General features: G+C 42.4%; 1 long non-coding RNA gene across 1 annotated transcript; it reads right to left on the reverse strand.

Annotated features, from left to right (window-relative positions):
• Positions 1-1,334: 1,334 nt before the first annotated feature.
• LOC115207410 (uncharacterized) lies at positions 1,335-21,273 on the reverse strand. The gene is made up of 3 exons (XR_003881007.1): positions 20,896-21,273; positions 1,781-1,952; positions 1,335-1,700 (listed from the first exon to the last, which is right to left on the reverse strand). It is a non-coding gene; the product is annotated as an uncharacterized LOC115207410 (long non-coding RNA).
• Positions 21,274-21,352: the final 79 nt, after the last annotated feature.

Below are 21,352 nucleotides of genomic sequence, written 5' to 3' on the forward strand. Positions count from 1 at the left end.
AGAATCTTGTTTCTCATGGTCTGAGAGTATTTAGGTTCCTTTTGGCAAACTCCAAGTGGGCTGTCATGTGCCTTTTACTTAGGAGTGGCTTCCGTCTGGCCGTCGTACCATAAAGGCCTGATTGATGGAGTGCTGCAGAGATGGTTGTCCCTCTGGAAGGTTCTCCCATCTCCACAGGGGAACTCCTGAGCTCTGTCAGAGTAACCATTGCGTTCTTGGTCACCTCCCTGACCAAGGCCCGTCTCCCCTGATTGCTCAGTTTGGCCGTGCGGCCAGCTCTAGCAAGAGTCAAACTGATGGAGGCCACTGTGTTCTTGGGGACTGTCAATGCTGCACAAATGTTTTGGTACCCTTCCCCCAGATCTGTGCCTCGACACAATCCTGTCTCAGAGCTCTACAGACACTCCCTTGACATCATGGCTTGGTTTTTGATCTGACATGGACTGTCAACCATGGGACCTTATATAGACAGGTGTGTGCCTTTCCAAATCATGTCCAATCAATTTAATTTACCACAGGTGGACTCCAGTCAAGTTGTAGAAACATCTCAAGGATGATCAATGGAAACAGGATGCACCTGAGCTCAATTTTGAGTCTCATAGCAAAAGGATTGAAAACTTATGAAAATAAAGTATTTGCATTTTATAGTTTTAATACATTTGCAAAAATGTCTAGAAACCTGTTTTTGATTTGTCATTATGGGGTTTTGGGTGTAGATTGATGAGGATTTGTATTTATTTAATCTAATTTAGAATAAGGCTGTTACGTAACAATTGTGGAAAAAGTCAAGGGGTCTGAATACTTTCCAAATGCACTGTATGTTATAAATATGATAGATGTATGTATTCACAGTCAAAACTCATTATATAATCACTGTGCTGAGGAATCGAGTCAGTGATCATCAGAAAGTGTGAGTACAAAGACATAACCTAGATTTAAGGTAACTCCCAAAATAAAGGAAACACTTGATTAAATTAGATATATAAAGCATATTGAAAGCAGGTGCTTCCACACAGGTGTGGTTCACTAAGCAATTAACATCAGATCATTCTTAGGGTCATTTATATAAATGCCCAGTGGCCCATTATTTTGGGGTTAGTGCTATCTGAGATTCTTGGGACATCCCTACCCAAAATCCTTACCATAACCTTAACCCTTACCTAACCCTAACCTTAATCGTTTTTAATTTCAACTTCAATGGTGTAAGGACATCCCAAGGATACCACAGAACATTATTTTGGCTACCATGGCTAGATCTCAGTGACTTTGAAAGAGGGACCTCTAAGAACAAAGATACTCTATGACCTATACTGAACAAAAATATAAACGCAACATGCAACAATTTCAACAATTTTACTGAGTTACAGTTCATATAAGGAAATCAATCAATATAAATAATTGAATCAGGCCATAATCTTTGGATTTCACATGACTGGGCGTGTGCTGCCATGGGTGGGGATAGGCCCACCCACTTGGGAGACAGGGCCACCCACTAGGGAGCAGGCCCAGACAATCAAAATGAGATTTTCCCCACATAATGTGTTTATTACAGACAGAAATACTTCTCAGTCTCCTCAGCTGTCCGGGTGGCTGGTCTCAGTTGATCCCGCAGGTGAAAAAGCCGGATGTGGCGGTCCTGGGCTGGAGTGGTTACATGTGGTCTGTTGTTGTGAGGTCAGTTGGACGTACTTCTATATCCTCTAAAACGACATTGGAGATGGCTTAAGGTAGAGAAATTAACATTCAATTCTCTGGCAACAGTTCCAATGTAAAAGCTCACCTTGAGCCTCATCAAGTTTCTGCCCCCTCTTGTCTTTCCATCCTCTCCACTCTCTGCCCATTCCCAGTTGTTTGAAATGAATCTGCTGAAAGCTGCAGGGTGACCCTGAGAGGGGCTGAGTGGGGCTGGCGCTGTGGCACAACCGGCCCACCACAATCCAGACAACCAAGGCCTGGGGTTAAAGAAAATTGTATCAGAAGAGACCAACCTATAGCTGAACAACTAAAACAACAAATGCATGCACCCCAACATGCACACAACACTCACACCAGTGAATGCACACACAGAAACACACACACACAGTGGGTACAATGGAACCGCAACAGCTGAAAGGCCTCAAATCTGCCTGTGAGGTCACCACTAGTAATACACCTTACAATAAAATACAGAAGACCCAACACTGGTATTGTAAGCATGTCAGCCCTACCGTCAGATACCTCATGTAGTGTATCTAATACATTCTATCTTTAGCTCTTATATGACGGTTTAGCTCCCAGGCTCTAACCTGGATATTGACTAGCCTGAGCATGTCAGTAGTGTATGTACTAAGAACGACATGAAACAGTTATTATAAGTCTGTGGGCCATACACTGTTGGAATCGTAAATGAACGGTGTTATACATCAAATTATTTCTCACAGGTTTCAGAACTGCACAAACATTCCCTGACTCAGTCTCACTTCAATATGGGTGTAAACCACATTAATACTATCAATATTGCCTAAAATATCAGTGTGTAGCAAATATCTGGGGAGGTGAACCGGGGGAGGCAAACTGAATGCTGAAATCCCACATTGTAGCATATTACATGTGGCATAATGGGCTGGCTGGTAGTCAGCATTTAGCAACAGGATCACTCACCGGATTAGCTACATAAAATAACTACATAGTTATTCTCACAGGCAGAGTCAAACACTAGGAATTTGCCTAATCCCTGTCCCATGGCACATTTCTTTCAACAGCCTTCACTAGCTTCTCTCTGCAGCCTTCACTAGCTTATCTCTGCAGGTTTCACTAGCTTCTCTCTACAGCCTTCACTAGCTTCTCTCTGCAGCCTTCACTACCTTCTCTCTACAGCCTTCACTAGCTTCTCTCTACAGCGTTCACTACCTTCTCTCTACAGCCTTCACTAGCTTCTCTCTACAGCGTTCACTACCTTCTCTCTACAGCCTTCACTAGCTTCTCTCTGCAGCCTTCACTACCTTCTCTCTACAGCCTTCACTAGCTTCTCTCTACAGCGTTCACTACCTTCTCTCTACAGCCTTCACTACCTTCTCTCTACAGCCTTCACTACCTTCTCTCTACAGCCTTCACTAGCTTCTCTCTGCAGCCTTCACTAGCTTCTCTCTGCAGCCTTCACTAGCTTCTCTCTGCAGCCTTCACTAGCTTCTCTCTGCAGCCTTCACTAGCTTCTCTCTACAGCGTTCACTAGCTTCTCTCAGCAGGTCATCACATTCAAACACCCACTGATAGGGTAGAGGGCATGATCTGCACCATGCTACACATGCCGCTAGGGGGCTAATCATCACCAAATCACTGACCGGGCGCGCAGGGCATGTGCTCTGGGGCGTGACCTCCACGGGGCCCCCCATTGATTTTGTTAGTCACTCTCACACAGCTATCATGAACATGGCATAAGTAATGGCAAATGTGTAGAATTGTTATTGTGAAATTGGAAACATCTAGGAGCAACAACTGCTCAGCCGTGAAATGGTAGACGACACAAGTTCACAGAAGAGGATCGCCGAGTGCTGAAGCGTGTAAAACTCCCTTGGTTGCAAAACTCACTACAGAGTTCCAAACTGCTTCCGGAAGCAACATCAGCACAATAACTGTTTGTCGGGAGCTTCATGAAATCGGTTTCCATTGTCGTGAAGCCACACATAAGCCTAAGATCACCAGCATCGACTGGAGGGCTGTAAAGCTCGCCGCCAATAGACTCTGAAGCAGTGGAAGCACGTTCTCTAGAGTGAAGAATCCCGCTTCACCATCTGGCAGTCCGACGGAAAAATCTGGGTTTGGCGAATGGCAGGAGAACGCTACCTGCTCCAATGCATAGTGCCAACTGTAAAGTTTGCTGGAGGAGGAAAAATGGTCTGGGGCTGTTTTTCATTCTTTGGGAAAGGTCCATTAGTTCCAGTGAAGGGAAATCTTAACGCTACAGCATACATTACATTGACATTATAGACGAGTCTGTACTTCCAACTTTGTGGCAACTGTTTGGGGAAAGCCCGTTCCTGTTTCAGCATGACAATGCCTCAGTGCACAAAGCGAGGGCCATACAGAAATGGTTTGTCAAGATCGGTGTGGAAGAACTTGACTGGCCTGCACAGAGCCCTGACCTAAATCCCATCTAACACCTTTGGGTTGAATTAGAAGGCTGACTGCGAGCCAGGCCTAATTGCCCAACATCAGTGCCCAATCCTCACTAATGCAAGAAGCGTTCTAATAGCATCCGCTAAACCCACATTCGTCTGTTGGAATGCAAGCAAGTCCCCGCAGCAATGTTCTAACATCTAGTGGAAAGCCTTCCCAGAAGAGTGGAGGCTGTTATAGCAGCAAGGGGGAACCAACTTCATATTAATGCCCATGATTTTAGAATGAGATGTTCGACAAACAGCTGTCCACATACTTTTGGTCATGTAGTGTACCTATATGGGGTTTCCCAACAGGATGAATGATGATGGCCAGCTTGCTGATATTACCATGGCGGAGGCGGTGCAGTACCTGTCCAGTGGAGATGTGAACTACCAGCACTGTGGCGCCTCATTCATCCAACACTCTACCTACTCAGAGGACAAGGCCAAGCAGGAGGTGAGGACACAGCCGTGGGTCTCCAGGACACGGACTAAACAATACTGTCCTGTTAGGACGTCTACTTTGTGCATGACACAACTCATTTTTACAACAATTGTTTAGACAGATTATTTCACTAATAATTCACTGTATCACAATTCCAGTGGGTCAGAAGTTTACATACACTAAGTTGACTGTGCCTTTAAACAGCTTGGAAAATTCCAGAAAATGATGTCATGGCTTTAGAAGTTTCTTATTGGCTAATTGACATCATTTGAGTCTATTGGAGGTGTACCTGTGGATGTATTTCAAGGCCAACCTTCAAACTCAGTGCCTCCTTGCTTCAAAAAACAAATTGTAGACCTCCACAAGGCTGGTTCATCGTTGGGAGCAATTTCCAAATGCCTGAAGGTACCACGTCCATCTGTACAAACAATAGTATGCAAGTATTAACACCATGGGACCCCTCAGCCGTCATATCCCTCAGGAAGGAGATACGTTCTGTCTCCTAGAGATGAACGTACTTTGGCGTGAAAAGTGCAAATCAATCCCAGAACAACAGCAAAGGACCTTGTGAAGATGCTGGAGGAAACAGGTACAAAAGTATCTATATCCACAGTAAAACGAGTCCGATATCGACATAACTTGAAAGGCCTCTCAGCAAGGAAGAAGCCACTACTCCAAAACCGCCATTAAAAAAAGCCGGACTACGGTTTGCAACTGCACATGGGTACAAAGATTGTACTTTTTGGAGAAATGTCCTCTGGTCTGTTGAAACAAAAATAGAACTGTTTGGCCAAAATGACCATTGTCAGGTTTGGAGGGAAAAGGGGGAAGCTTGCAAGCCGAAGAACACCATACCAACCGTGAAGCACGGTGGAGGCAGCATCATGTTGTGAGGGTGCTTTGCTGCAGCAGGGACTGGTGCACTTCACAAAATAGATGGCATCATGAGGCAGGAAAATGATGTGGATATATTGAAGCAACATCTCAAGACATCAGTCAGGAAGTTAAAGCTTGGTCGCAAATGGGTCGTCCAAATGGACAATGACCCCAAGCATACTTCCAAAGTTGTGGCAAAATGGCTTAAGGACATCAAAGTCAAGGTATTGGAGTGGTCATCACAAAGCCCTGACTTCAATCCTACAGAACGTTTGTGAGCAGAACTGAAAAAAATTGTGTGCGAGCAAGGAGGCCTACAAACCTGATTCAGTTACACCAGCTCTGTCAGGAGGAATGGGCCAAAATTCACCCAACTTATTGTGGGAAGCTTGTGGAAGGCTACCCAAAACGTTTGGCCCAAGTTAAACAATTTAAAGACAATGCAACCAAATACTAATTGAGTGTATGTAAACTTCTGACTCACTGGGAATGTGATGAAAGAAATAAAAGCTGAAATAAATCATTCTCTATGCTATCATTCTGACATTTCACATTCTTAAAATAAAGTGGTGATCCTAACTGACCTAAAACAGGGAATTGTTACTTGGATTAAATGTCAGGAATTGTGAAAAGCTGAGTTTAAATGTATTTGGCTAAGGTGTATGTAAACTTCCGACTTCAACTGTATATATATACACTGCTCAAAAAAATAAAGGGAACACTTAAACAACACAATGTAACTCCAAGTCAATCACACTTCTGTGAAATCAAACTGTCCACTTAGGAAGCAACACTGATTGACAATACATTTCACATGCTGTTGTGCAAGTGGCTCAGGTAGTGCAGCTCATCCAGGATGGCACATCAATGCGAGCTGTGGCAAGAAGGTTTGCTGTGTCTGTCAGCATAGTGTCCAGAGCATGGAGGCGCTACCAGGAGACAGGCCAGTACATCAGGAGACGTGGAGGAGGCCATAGGAGGGCAACAACCCAGCAGCAGGACCGCTACCTCCGCCTTTGTGCAAGGAGGAGCAGGAGGAGCACTGCCAGTTCCCTGCAAAATGACCTCCAGCAGGCCACAAATGTGCATGTGTCTGTTCAAGCGGTCAGAAACAGACTACATGAGGGTGGTATGAGGGCCCGACGTCCACAGGTGGGGGTTGTGCTTACAGCCCAACACCGTGCAGGACATTTGGCATTTGCCAGAGAACACCAAGATTGGCAAATTCGCCACTGGCTCCCTGTGGTCTTCACAGATGAAAGCAGGTTCACACTGAACACATGTGACAGACGTGACAGGGTCTGGAGACGCCGTGGAGAGCGTTCTGCTGCCTGCAACATCCTCCAGCATGACCGGTTTGGCGGTGGGTCAGTCATGGTGTGGGGTGGCATTTCTTTGGGGGGCCGCACAGCCCTCCATGTGCCCGCCAGAGGTAGCCTGACTGCCATTAGGTACTGAGATGAGATCCTCAGACCCTTTGTGAGACCATATGCTGGTGCGGTTGGCCCTGGGTTCCTCCTAATGCAAGACAATGCTAGACCTCATGTGGCTGGAGTGTCAGCAGTTCCTGCAAGAGGAAGGCATTGATGCTATGGACTGGCCCGCCCGTTCCCCAGACCTGAATCCAATTGAGCACATCTGGGACATCATGTCTCGCTCCATCCACCAACGCCACGTTGCACCACAGACTTTCCAGGAGTTGGCAGATGCTTTAGTCCAGGTCTGGGAGGAGATCCCTCAGGAGACCATCCGCCAACTCATCAGGAGCATGCCCAGGCGTTGTAGGGAGGTCATACAGGCACTTGGAGGCCACACACACTACTGAGCCTCATTTTGACTTGTTTTAAGGACATTAAATCAAAGTTGGATCAGCCTGTAGTGTGGTTTTCCACTTTAATTTTTAGTGTGACTCCAAATCCAGACCTCCATGGGTTGATAAATTGGATTTCCATTGATTGTTTTTGTGTGATTTTGTTGTCAGCACATTCAACTATGTAAAGAAAAAAGTATTTAATAAGATTATTTCTTTCATTCAGATCTAGGATGTGTTGTTGAAGTGTTCCCTTTATTTTTTTGAGCAGTATACATTTGAGCCCATCTCAGTGTACCAATCCATTGCGGAGGCCTAAAAATGTGGTCGGAGGCTCCATATGGAGGGTGTGACGCAATTGCGGAGCCTCCAAAGGCAAGCAGAGGACATATTTCGAGCTCCGTACCACATCGCCATGATCATCCCAAATTTGTAACAATGCTCCTCATTGACATGATTAGTTGACGGTAGATGGGGGCGGTACATCCTGTACAAAACACAAACTCACTTCCTTGACAACAGCTCTGCACTGCTCCACAAAGCGCAAGAAGTATGAATGCCCTGACTTCTGCTGAGGCCGTCACCATAAATGTTGCATGGCCAATGCAGACGTCGGATTCACCATGCGCTCAGATGCACAATGCACTTCTCTCTCAAGAATGCGCTCTCTCCAGCCAATTTATGGACATGCATTGTTTCATAACTTCATTGTGTGAATTGTTTTTCATTTGATTGTTAGTGTATATCAATTCCCCATGACATATATCAAAATTAGGACATTTACCGTTAATTCCTATAATTTCTAATCTACAATGTTTGTTACTTTGGTAATGGTAATTTGTGGTTAATACATTCATTATTATTCCAGTCTTCCCATTATCATTGTCAGAATGGACACATTCTTTGCAGAGTGCACAACCTATGCTACACTTGTGAGAAACAAGTTTTGGTTAATTTCATTTCATTTACGAGTTTTGTCACTTTAGTCATTGTCTTTTGTGTCGAGGGCTATTGTCAATATTGACTAAGGATGTGCACACATAGAACTAGGCCTTTTGGCTACGTGTTCTACGTGCAAAAGTAGGCATATAAATGTGCCCATTTTGGGATTTGATAGTATTTCTGATTGGCTTAATGCACCACCACTAATGACCTGTGGAGCTTCTCTAAGTAATGTTTTCTTCACCTCAAACAGCAAGCAAGCAAAGTCTGTTTTTACATCCATTGAGAATTACACTAGTTCTTCAATTTATTTTTATGGGCTCCTGAGTGGTGCAGCGGTCTAAAGCACTGCATCTCAGTGCCAGAGGCGTCACTAGAGAAATTTTTTACATTTACGTCATTTAGCAGACACTCTTATCCAGAGCAACTTACAGTAGTGAATGCATACATTTCATAAATTTTTTCTCCTTACTGGTCCCCCATGGGAATTGAACACACAACCCTGGCATTGGATACACTGGATACAGTAAATGCTCATGTGTATACAGTATAAATCGGAGAATGCCACACAAATTGTTACATCACAACAAAGCCAAACATTTCTGGTGGTAAGATTTTTTTGCTTTCTGAATTTTTTGATTACCTATTGGGTTTACCTATTACTATTGCATTGGGTTTACCTATTGTGTTTACCACTCATACCTTGCGGTGCTAACCTCTCTAGTGTGATAAAAAAAATGATTTAACCTTTATTTACTAGGCAAGTCAGTTAAGAGCACATTCTTATTTACAATGACAGCCTTCCAAAAGGCAAAAGGCCTCCTTCAGAGACGGGGGCTGGGATTAAAAATAAAATATAAATATAGGACAAAACACACATCACAACAAGAGAGACAACACAACACTACATAAAGAGAGACCTAAGACAACAACATAACAAGGCAGCAACACATGACAACACAGCATGGTAGCAACACAACATGACAACAACATGGTAGCAACACAACATGGTAGAAGCACAAAACATGGTACAAACATTATTGAGCACAGACAATAGCACAAAGGGCAAGAAGGTAGACAGCAATATATCATGCAAAGCAGCCAGAACTGTCAGTAAAAGTCAGGACAGGTCGTTTCACTAAGCAGCCATTATGAACACAGGCTGTAAAACAGTGTTCCCTATGGGGATTATTTGTGAGGATAACATCAAGAAGAGTAACCTTTCTGGGTGTTTGGAGTCATACCGTGTGGGATTGGTAATAATCTGAGAAAGATTTAGGGAGTCCCATTGCTTTAGGACTTGATTAGGTGGTTTAAGCATGTCCCAGTTTAGGTCACCTAGCAGGACAAATTCAGACTTAGTGTAAGGGGCCAGGAGAGAGCTTAGGACAGGTAGGGTTCAGGCTGGTGCTGATGGACGACGATAGCACCCAGCAAAAGTCAACAAAGAGCTATTTGAAAGTTGAATACTTAAAACTAGCGAATCAAATTGTTTGGGGACAGACTTGGTGTAGACAACCGAGCACTGAAGGTGATCCTTGGTAAAGTTTCCCACTCCCCCCACATTCGGAAGATCTGTCTTGCCGAAAAAGGTTATAACCAAAATGGTTAACATCAATATTCAAAACACTCTACCTTAACCACGTCTCAGTAATGACCAACACATCTAGATTGGAGCTGTGAACCCACACTTTCAATTGATCCATTTTATGTAATAAGCTTCTAGTGTTAATGTGCAGAAAACCTAGGCTTTTACGAGAGCAGAAATCAGTGAAGCAGATATCAGAGCACAAGTCAGAATTGGGGTTAGCAAGAGTAGATGGGCCAGGGTGTATACGCACATTTCAACGTGGGTTCAGTATGGATTAACTTGGAGATATACTTGTCTTGTTGGCTGGTGGCCTGGTTGACATAACAGTGCTAACATTGTCTATCTTCTCAGTACCAAGTAGAGCAGGAGCAAACAGAGTATGAGGAAATAGTGTTGCAGATCAGAATGGGGAAAATTAGAGTCTTGCCCGATGGACATCCTGGTACTCTACAGACAAGGAAGACTTTTGTGACATTTTTATTTTATTTTATAAAATAATATTTGTTAGTAACTTATGGGGATTGTTATGTCAGGGGGAAATGGATCATAATAAACTAAAAAATGTGTGATGAGCAACAGCATAAATGACTAAGAAAGTTAGAGGGTGTTGCAATGGAGGAAACAAAATGCTAAACATTGTTATGACCACCCTTACAACTTTTAAATCCTTGATCCTTTCAGTAAAGAAAACGTGACCTCAACATTATAAACATGCAGCCCTGATACACATATCACACAATGCCAAATAAAAACCATTTACCTCACAATACAAAAAAAAGTTTTAAGTGAGAAGTAAGCATTGGTCTGTAGCTGAACAATAAAGGAAATTCACATGAAGACCACAATGCCTACTACACTCATGCCCTACCAAGGTTTTCCAGCCCACAGATTTGATCTACCACAGTACCTATGTATGTTGGTCTATTGTACTTCAAACAATGTGTATGCAGGTTGCTTAGGATTCAAACCTTCTCAAACAGCCTAATGCATTCTCATATATATATATATATATATATATATATATATATATATATATATATATATATATATATATATATATATATATATATATACAGTGCATTGGGAAAGTATTCTGACCCCTTCCCTTTTTCCACATTTTGTTACATTACAGCCTTATTCTAAAATGGATTAAATAAATAAACACACAATACCCAATAATGACAAAGCGAAGACAGGTTTTTAAAAAACAAAAATACCCTATTTACATAAGTTTTCAGACCCTTTGCTATGAGACTTGGAATTGAGCTCAGGTACATCTTGTTTCCATTGATCATCCTTGAGACGTTTCTACAAATTCATTGGAGTCCACCTGTGGTGAATTCAATTGATTGGACGTGATTAGGAAAGGCACACACCCGTCTATATAAGGTCCTATAGTTGACAGTGCATCTCAGAGCAAAGACCAAGCCAAGGTACCAAAACATTCTGCAGCATTGAAGGTCGCCAATAACACAGTGGCCCCAATCATTCTTAAATTGAAGAAGTTTGGAACCAGCAATCTGAGCAATCGGGGAAGAAGGGCCTTGGTCATGGAGGTAACCAAGAACCCGATGATCACTCTGACAGAGCTTCAGAGTTCCAGAGCTCCAGAGTTCCTTCCAGAAGGACAACCATCTCTGCAGCACTCCATCAATCAGGCCTTTGTGGTATAGTGGCTAGTTCGAAGCCGCTCCTCAGTAAAAGGCACATGACAGCCCGCTTGGAGTTTGTCAAAAGGCACCTAAAGGACTCTCAGACCATGAGAAATAAGATTCTCTGGTCTGATGAAACCAAGATTGAACTCTTTGGCCTGAATGCCAAGCATCACGTTTGGAGGAAACCTATCATCCCTACGATGAAGCATGGTGGCAGCATCATGCTGTAGGGATATTTTTCAGAGGCAGGGACTGGGAGACAAGTTGGGATCGAGGGTAAAATCAACTGAGAAAAGTACAGATAGACCCTTGATGAAAACCTGCTCCAGAGCGCTCAGGACCTCCGACTGGAGCGAAGGTTCACCTTCCAACAGGACAACGACTCTAAGCACACAGCCAAGACAACGCCGGAGTGGCTTCGGAACATGTCTTTGAATGTCCTTGAGTGGCCCAGCCAAGAGCCCGGACTTGAACCGATCTAATAACTCTAGAGAGACCTGAAAATGGCTATGCAGTGATGCTCCCCATCCAACCTGACAGAGCTTGAGATGATCTGCACAGAAGAATGGGAGAAACTCCACAAATACAGGTGTGCCAAGCATGTAGTGTCATACCCAAAAAGACTCAAGGCTGTTATCACTGCCAAAGGTGCTTCAACAAAGTACTGAGTAAACGGTCTGAATACTTATGTAAATGTGATATTTCAGTAAAAAATTGTAATACATTTGCAAAGATTTATAAAAACCTGTTTTTGCCTTGTTTATTATGGGGTATTGTGTGTAGATCGATGAGGACTTTTTGTAACGTAACAAATCTTTGTGGCTAGCTAGCTAGCCAGTTAGCCCTATTGACTTACTATGGATTTACCCATTCACTTAACCTTCCTTCTTCTAGCCAGGACAATGGCAATAGAGACGAAACAAGATATACACGAAGTAATCATTTTACTTCAGAACTATCAGCTAGCTATATGTGAATAGCAATAACGTAGCTAACCAGATAGTATAAGAGGCAAAAATGACCTAAAACCAATGTTATCCAAGGTAGATGTCAATTATTCTTGGGTAGCTAGCTAACAATTCTTTGTGGCTATATGGCTAACTAACAGTAGGAGCTAGCCAGTTAGCTCTATTGACATACTATGGGCTTGCAATCTACGCACAGTACAGAAGGCAGGTAACCATGCCAAAATTAACAAAGCATGTATTTACTAACATAGCAAGATAACAACATATTTTAGTCAGGCAACATACTGTATAAAATGTGAATAGTCAACATTTCATTCCGAAGTCCGAGTGTATTTTCTCACACTTCCACCATTGTTTTCATGAAAATTAGCATCATTTTTGCGTGGTTGCTTCATATTTCATTCCATACTTTCCATTAAAGCTTGCAGCGATGCATGCTTCAGAATACATACAAACAGAGTATGCATTACGAGAAGTGCCCTCCGTGCCCCGTTTCGCATACTTTGATTTGGACATACACTCCAACCCTCACGTACTCCAGTTTGCATGCTCAGAGCACGGTAGTACGTATGCATTTTGAAAAACAGCCATTGACTTAATCCTTTGACATGCCTTAGTTCCTGGGATAAATAAATAATTGCACCAATGCATCACATCCAAAAGTGAGAATGTTCTTCAACAGTACAATGATAAGTTTGTTTTAAGACCATTTTAAGTGCATTTATAAACTATTATTCAACCAAGCTTACAATTTGGTAAAGACAAATGCCTATCTCACAATTTTAACCATAACTGTTTATTAATTTGTCAAAAAATATTTAATTGAATTTAATTGTCAAATACACGGTTAAATGATTTAACAATTATTTTGTTTTGGGGGGGTAAATTGAGGGCCAGCTTGTCAGGATGGGTAATGTACTGTATAAGTACACATTCATTACAAGTAAGTACTCCTCAAGATACAATTCATTTTAGCTAGGTAAATCATGTGTAACAACTAGTAATTATATTGTACTTAGGCAAACATTACATATGCTTTGAAATATTATTTGACCCTGCTGGTCATCTATGATCATTTGAACATCTTGGCCATGTTCTGTTATAATCTCCACCCGGCACAGCCAGAAGAGGACTGGCCACCCCTCATAGCCTGGTTCCTCTCTAGGTTTCGTCGTAGGTTCTGGCCTTTCTGTGGAGTTTTTCCTAGCCACAGTGCTTCTACATCTGCATTGCTTGCTGTTTGGGGTTTTAGGCTGGGTTTCTGTACAGCACTTTGAGATATCAGCTGATGTAAGAAGGGCTCAATAAATACATTTGATTTGATTTTAAATAATGTTTTATTCCTCATCTGGGATAACACTCGTATTAAATTTGTTAGCGTTAACTCAACCAAGTTAACCCAGATGGTATGCTTTATTTTGGGGCCAAGTGCTAGCAACAATGTTGACTGGAGATATATTTTGAACAGTGCACATTCATGGTTAAGTAATTAGAGCCTATTGAGCATAGGTTATAATCTCTCAGACACCCAGCGCATCCACAAGGTATCCCAACCTTTGTCACAGTTGTTAATGAATCAGATGCAGCTAAGAAGAAGCGAAACAGTTGAATTTAGTGGAAACCATTAGTAACAAGAATGGTAACAAGCATTTGTTGTTACACGTCTCTAATTACAGACCGCAATTACTACCAGGTACATGTTGTTAGTACATTGTAACTATGAGCCGTTACAGTTAACTACTATACGTGTTACAGTGCAATTACACATGTAATTACACTGTAATAAGGGCCCCTTTAAAAGAAGTGTCACCGAGATGGATAGAGTTTCTCTCATTTTTAAATCAGGCGATCCCAAATGCGGTCGAAACCCCTAGTTTGGAAAATGTTGGGTTAAGTTAAGGGTTAGGGTTAGGTAAAGGCATGCAAGTTACAGGTCCAATTCAGCCGTTCTTATCTCTATATCAAATTATTTCTGGGTAACAATTAAGTACCTCAGTGTACATATTTTCAATTAAAATAGTAAAAAAGCAACAAAAATAGCTTCTTAGTAAAGGGACATTTCTCAAGCAGGAATTAATTTTGCTAAGACTGTATGGGAGTGGTCTGAGTGGGGAAGGAAAAGCTGTTATTGGCAGAGAGGTTTGGAACTATCTTTCTTATTGGTCTATTAACTAATTTACTGCATGGTGATGTCACCATGGAAGGCCAAAACTCCATCCCACCAATACAGGCTGAAATCTCAGGCGTTCTATTCAAAAAGCTCTTACACTGAAATGTCAGCTCTTACATCTTTTTCAAAATGTCACTATTATTCCTACCTCATATTGTGTAAATATATATATAAAAACACAGGAAAGTCACGTTTTTCACTGCACTGGGCCTTTAACATTGGTTTGGCATTGGTTCTGACACCATTCCTTTTCTGCCAGTTAAATATACACTTCCATAATTAGATAATGAAACACCGTGGAGGTAGAATAATGATGTGACAGGGTGGTGCTTCACAAGATCCAGACAGTACAATGCTCTGCCTTTTCCTGATATACAGTATCCATGGCCCTATACCCATGGATGTGTTGGTGAGAACCTGAAGTATCTACGTTAATGATGATTAATGCCATGGTCATTAAAAAAACAACCACACCTTCCTTGAAAACCACTTATATGCCGACCTGGCTAAGTGCCAAGTCTCAGTAGTGTCAATGATCTGGGATTGTTTCACACTGTGGTTCTGTACCATGTGACAGAGTAGGTATTGTGTTCTTTGGTGGGTGTAGTCATCTTTAAAATTAGTTGTAAGCAAAGAATATATCTCAAGTTAAAAGGTCAAACATTACCCAACTCCATTCCCTATACATCCCTCTTAGAAAAAAAGGTGCTACCTGGAACCTAAAAGTGTTCTTCTGCTGTCCCCATATGAGAGCCCTTTCACGAACCTTTTTGGTACTAGGTAGAACCCTTTCGAGTTCCTTATAGGACCCTTTTCACAGAGGGTTCTACACGGAACACAAAATAGTTCTACCTGCAACCAAAAACGGTTCTACCTGGACCTAAAAAGGGTTATCCTATGAGGACTGCCGATGAACCCTTTTGGAACCCTTTTGTATATGGTGTATATTAAAACATTACAATATTCAAACGGGCCAACAAATCTGTACACACCATAGTTTGTTGTTACTTCCTAATCCCAGAGCCATAAATCAGTAAGGTACAGTAAATACTGGATGAAAGACATAAACTGGTATTGTGCCCACAGAACAGTTTGCGCCCTATGCCCAGACACGACATTTTTTTATTTAACCTTTATTTAACTATGCAAGTCCGTTAAGAAGAATATCTTGTTTACAATGACGACCTAGGAACAGTGGGTTAACTTCCTTGTTCAGGGGCAGAATGACATTTTACCTTGTCAGCTCGGGGATTCAATCTAGCAACTTTTTGGTTACTGGCCCAATGCTCTAACCACTTGGCTACCTGACACCCCACGAGACAAGACAGGCAGGGTAAGCAAAACAAATCAAAGTGAGGTAATTGGCGTAGACCAGAGAACAGGGTGTGTCTGCTGCTGCACCACCTGCTGTTATTCAGGTGTAGCTCAACCGTCCTTGTATGACCAAGTGGCTATCAAGAGTCGTCTGTGTTTCTGCAGCATTTACCGTGAATACGATCTCCGTGAAACATTGCCTTTAAAAGAATGTAAACGTTTAGACAGGCAGCCCAATTCAGATTATTTTTTTCACTATAATTGGTATTTTAATCAATCATATTAGCTCTGATAAAGGCTGCATGCAAAAATATTTGATGTTATTGGTCAAAAGACCAAAAAATATAACAATTGGGCCGCCTGTCTAAACGCAGCCCCAGAGTGGCACTCTACATTTACTGATCTGCTGCCTCTGGTTGATATGGTTGTGTTAATCAGGGTTTCCCAAACTCAGTTCTCAGGACCCCAAGGGTTGCACGTTTTGGTTTTTGCCCTAGCACTACACAGCTGATTCTACTAATCATCAAACTTTGGTCATTAAAATCAGCTTTGTAGTGTTAGGGCAAAAACCAAAATGTGCACCCTTTGCAGTCCCGAGGACAGAGTTTGGGAAGCGTTATTTAAAGTAGACCATGCATTCACACGGTATTGACATTGGCACTGTTAAGACTGGTAAAGCCCTGCGATAGACTAGCATCCTGTCCAGGGGGTGTATTTGTACGTAAAGATGTATCACTCTATAGAAATAGGCTCCTGCTCCTATGAGCCAAGACTCGTGCAAGGCTACTTACTGGTATCGTCTTAGAATTTGTGAACTTGGGGAAACAACACAAAAAGCTAACAACACAAAAAGCTAACAAGCATAAAGAGTTCTCAAGAACAAATGTTTTGAAATTATTCTTTATCCATTATCATACAAACAGAATAACAGCAATTATCTTTGGCAAAACATTACATATACAATTTCTCATCTGAATTTAACCCAAGTGTGGAGGTTGGGTCTGTAGGATCCATTTTCAATGTTTACAAAATTAAAAATTATACAATGAAGAGAGACAAGCTCGCAGAGAGACAAGCTAGCTGCAATCAGGTCAGTGTGGGACAAGCGGCTGGACCGCCTTCCCCTGTTTATAACCCTGGGCACAACGTTACTGTTGCCTTAACGTTACTGTTGCCTTAAGCTTATGCCTTAATGAGCCGCTGCCCTTTCAGGCAGTACATACCGTCTAAATACGGAATCAAGATCTGGGCTGCCTGTGATGCTGCTTCATCACATGCGTGGAACTTGCAAGTGTATACGTGGAAGCCAGATGGAGGAGCCCCTGAGAAGAACCAAGGAATGCTGGTTATCCTGGACGTGACACAGGGACTCCGTGGCCACAACATCACATGCAATAACTTTTTTACTTCACACAAGCTGGGACAGGAGCTCCTCAAGAGGAAGCTGACGATGGTAGGAACAGTACAAAAAAACAATCCAGAGCTCCCACCTCAGCGGATCAATACATGGAACAGGCCTATCAATTCCTCTAAGTTTGTGTTCACGGCTGACAAGTGCCTAGTGTCCTACGTGCCAAAGAAAGGCATAAATGTTGTACTCATGAGTACGCTTCATAGGGATGGGAGAATCTGTGGCCAGGAACATCAAAATACAGAAATTTTAATGGATTACAATGCCACAAAGGAGAAGTGGACAATTTAGACAAGCTGCTGACTGGCTACAGCTACAATGCGTTTGTCATCTGGAAGAAATGGCAGCAGTTTTACAGGCGCCCAACCAATTGTGCTATTATGTGTTTTTTTTGCGTTATTTGTAACTTATTTTGTACATAATGTTTCTGCCACGGTATCTTACCGCAAAAAAGAGTTTCTGGATATCAGGACAGTGATCACTCACCTCAGATTAGACAAAGACTTTTTCTTCAACAAACAAGACGCACAAGAAATTCTCCAAACACCCGGCAGGGCCGACATTCACGTTATTTGCAAAAGGAAGCGACGCAGGTACAGAGGACAAAGAGCCGGATGCCTGGTCAAGACCCGGAAAAGGCGAGTGGGAAAGCTGCCGTTACCATCAATACTACTCGCCAACGTGCAATCATTGGACAATAAACTAGACGAGGTACGATCACTAATATACTACCAACGGGACATCAAAAACTGTAATATCCTATGTTTCACGGAATCGTGGCTGAATGACGACATGGATATTCAGCTAGCGGGATTCATGCTGCACCGGCAAGATAGAAAAGCACTAAGATGAGGGGGGGCAGTCTGTGCATATTTGTAAACAACAGCTGGTGCATGAAATCTAAGGAAGTCTCTAGATTTTGCTCGCCTGAAGTAGAGTATATTGTGATAAATTGCAGGCCACATCACTTGTCTAGAGAGTTTTCAGCTATACTTTTCATGGCTGTTTATTTACCACCACAGACAGATGCTGGCACTAAGACCGCACTCCGTCAGCTGTATAAGGAAATAAGCAAACAAGAAACCACTCACCCAGAGACGGCACTCCTAGTGGGCGGAGACTTTAATGCAGGGAAACTTAAATCAGTTCTACCAAATTTCCATCAACATGTTAAATGTGCAACGAGAGGGAAGAAAATTCTAGATCACCTGTACTCCACCAACAGAGACGGGTACAAAGCTCTCCCTTGCCCTCCATTTGGTAAATCCGACCACAACTCTATCCTCCTGATTCCTGCTTACAAGCAAAAATTAAAGCAGGAAGCACCAGAGACTCGGTCTATAAAAAAGTGATCAGATGAAGCAGATACTAAACTACAGGACTGTTTTGCTATCACAGACTGGAACATGTTCCAGGATTCTTCCGATGGCATTGAGGAGTACACCACATCAGTCACTGGCTTTATCAATAAGTGCATCGAGGACGTCGTCCCCACAGTGACTGTACGTACATACCCCAACCAGAAGCCTTGGATTACAGGCAACATTCGCACTGAGCTAAAGGGTAGAGCTGCCACTTTCAAGGTGCGGGACACTAGCCCTGAAGCTTACAAGATATCCTGCTATGCCCTGCGACGAACCATCAAACAGGCAAAGCATCAATTCAGGGCTAAGATTGAATCATACTACACCGGCTCCGACGCTTGTCTAATGTGGCAAGGCTTGCAAACTATTACAGACTACAAGGGGAAGCAAAGCTGCGAGTTGCCCAGTGACGTGAGCCTACCAGATGAGCTAAATTACTTCTATGCTCACTTCAAGGCAAGCAACACTGAGGCTTGGATGAGAGCATCAGCTGTTCCAGGCGACTGTGTGATCACGCTCTCTGTAGCCGACGTGAGTAAGACCTTTAAACAGGTCTACATACACAAGGCTGCGGGGCCAGACGGATTACCAGGACGTGTGCACCGGGCATGTGCTGACCAACTGGCAGGTGTCTTCACTGACATTTTCAACATGTCCCTGATTGAGTCTATAATAAAAACATGTTTCAAGCAGACCACCATAGTCCCTGTGCCCAGGAACACAAAGGCAACCTGCCTAAATGACTACAGACCCATAGCACTCACGTCTGTAGCCATGGAGTGCTTCGAAAGGTTGGTAATGGCTCACATCAACACCATTATCCCAGAAACCCTAGACCCACTCAAATTTGCATACCGCCCAAACAGATCCACAGATGATGCAATCTCTATTGCACTCCACACTGCCCTTTCCCACCTGGACAAAAGGAACACTTACGTGAGAATGCTATTCATTGACTACAGCTCAGCGTTCAACATCATAGTACCCTCTAAGCTCATCACTAAGCTAAGGTTCCTGGGACTAAACACATCCCTCTGCAAATGGATACTGGACTTCCTAATGGGCCGCCCCAGGTGGTGAGGGTAGCTAGCAACACATCTGCCATGCAGATCCTCAACACTGGAGCTCCCCAGGGATGCGTGCTCAGTCCCTCCTGTAGTGCAATAAATTAATTTGCAACACTCACACAGTAAAACGCTGTCCCTCATGTGGTGTCTAGACCGGCCTTAATTTGTGTTCAATGGGGCTCATTTATAATTTCCATAAAATACTGTATGTAAAATTTGTCCTTCTAATTTGTTCACTTCAAAGCAATAAACATCAACAGTGATGAAAACCTTGTTTCACTTATTTTTGTTCAACATAAACATGATTTCTTCCACCCATGTCTTGATTATAATAGATTTTTGTTTCCAAGAGCTTTTATTGATGAATGTGATCTAGCAGAGGTAAATGGCAAATGTATAAAAAAAAAATATTTAACCTTTATTTAACTAGGCAAGTCAGTTAAGAACAAATTCTTATTTACAATGACGGCCTACCCGGCCAAACCCGGACGACGCTGGGCCAAATATTAACCATGTATGCTGTCTATATTGCTTGCAATTGATATAAGTCAACATCTAAGTATTAAGTATTTTTACGTAAATTCTTATGGCTGTATTGTTTTAAATACCCAATAATGTTGTGGGTCCATTAGACCCGAGAACATTGGGGCAATAACAAAACATGTACACCACACAAGGGCTAAATACACAGAAGTGACTAAAATGTCAAGGTTAAACATTGGTGACAAACACAATATGTCAGTTACAACATCTGATCATTTCAGTAGCCTATGGCCTAGATTCAGTCCGGACCGCGGAATATCCATGTTATAGAGCTGTTGATATTTAAAGGCAACATTTCCGTGTTCATGGAGACTGTAATAAACCATACTTTTCAGGCAAGCTAAGGGGCTCTATTCAAGCAAATCCCTTCAGTAAAGATACAATATTCTAAACATTAATCCCTGATACACAATATCATCCAATGGCAAATAAAGACCATTGGGTATCAGAGTACAAAAGGCATACATCCTTATGACATAACCGGATCATTCATACAATATAACAATATTTCAACACTTCAGCAAGGTTGGGTTTAGTTAAGTTAACCTTAAGGTTAGGTATATCTTTAGTGAGGTTAAGGTCAGAGAAAAGCTTAAAAGTTACCATTGGATTAGAGTACCGCTGTCCGCCGCCATTAATTTTCCTGCCAGTTAAATAGACTGCCCAGTTCATTAGACAATGAAACACTGTGGATGTAGAAGAATGATGTCACAGGTTGGTGTATCACAAGATCCAGACAGTACAATGCTCTGCCTGACTCTATCCACGGCTCTATACCAATGGCTGTGTTGGTGGGAATCTGAAGTATCTACTTTAATGAGAATTAATGGCATGGTTATTACTTGAGTCCCACAATCACACTGGTGTTATTTAGTGCTTCAAAACCCTTTTAAACTGTGGGTGTTTACAGATTATTCAATTTATTCTCCATCCATAGATACCAACCATTAGTCTGTGTGATTAATGGCGGCTGAACTAGATGTGTTTGTGAGACATGGGTGGATCCCGAAGGGGCTTTTGTCAAAAGTGTCTGTAGAGACCGAATGGTTTGTGCTACAAT

This window comes from Salmo trutta, chromosome 14, assembly GCF_901001165.1.
Source record: "Salmo trutta chromosome 14, fSalTru1.1, whole genome shotgun sequence".
Classification (NCBI taxonomy): domain Eukaryota; kingdom Metazoa; phylum Chordata; class Actinopteri; order Salmoniformes; family Salmonidae; genus Salmo; species Salmo trutta.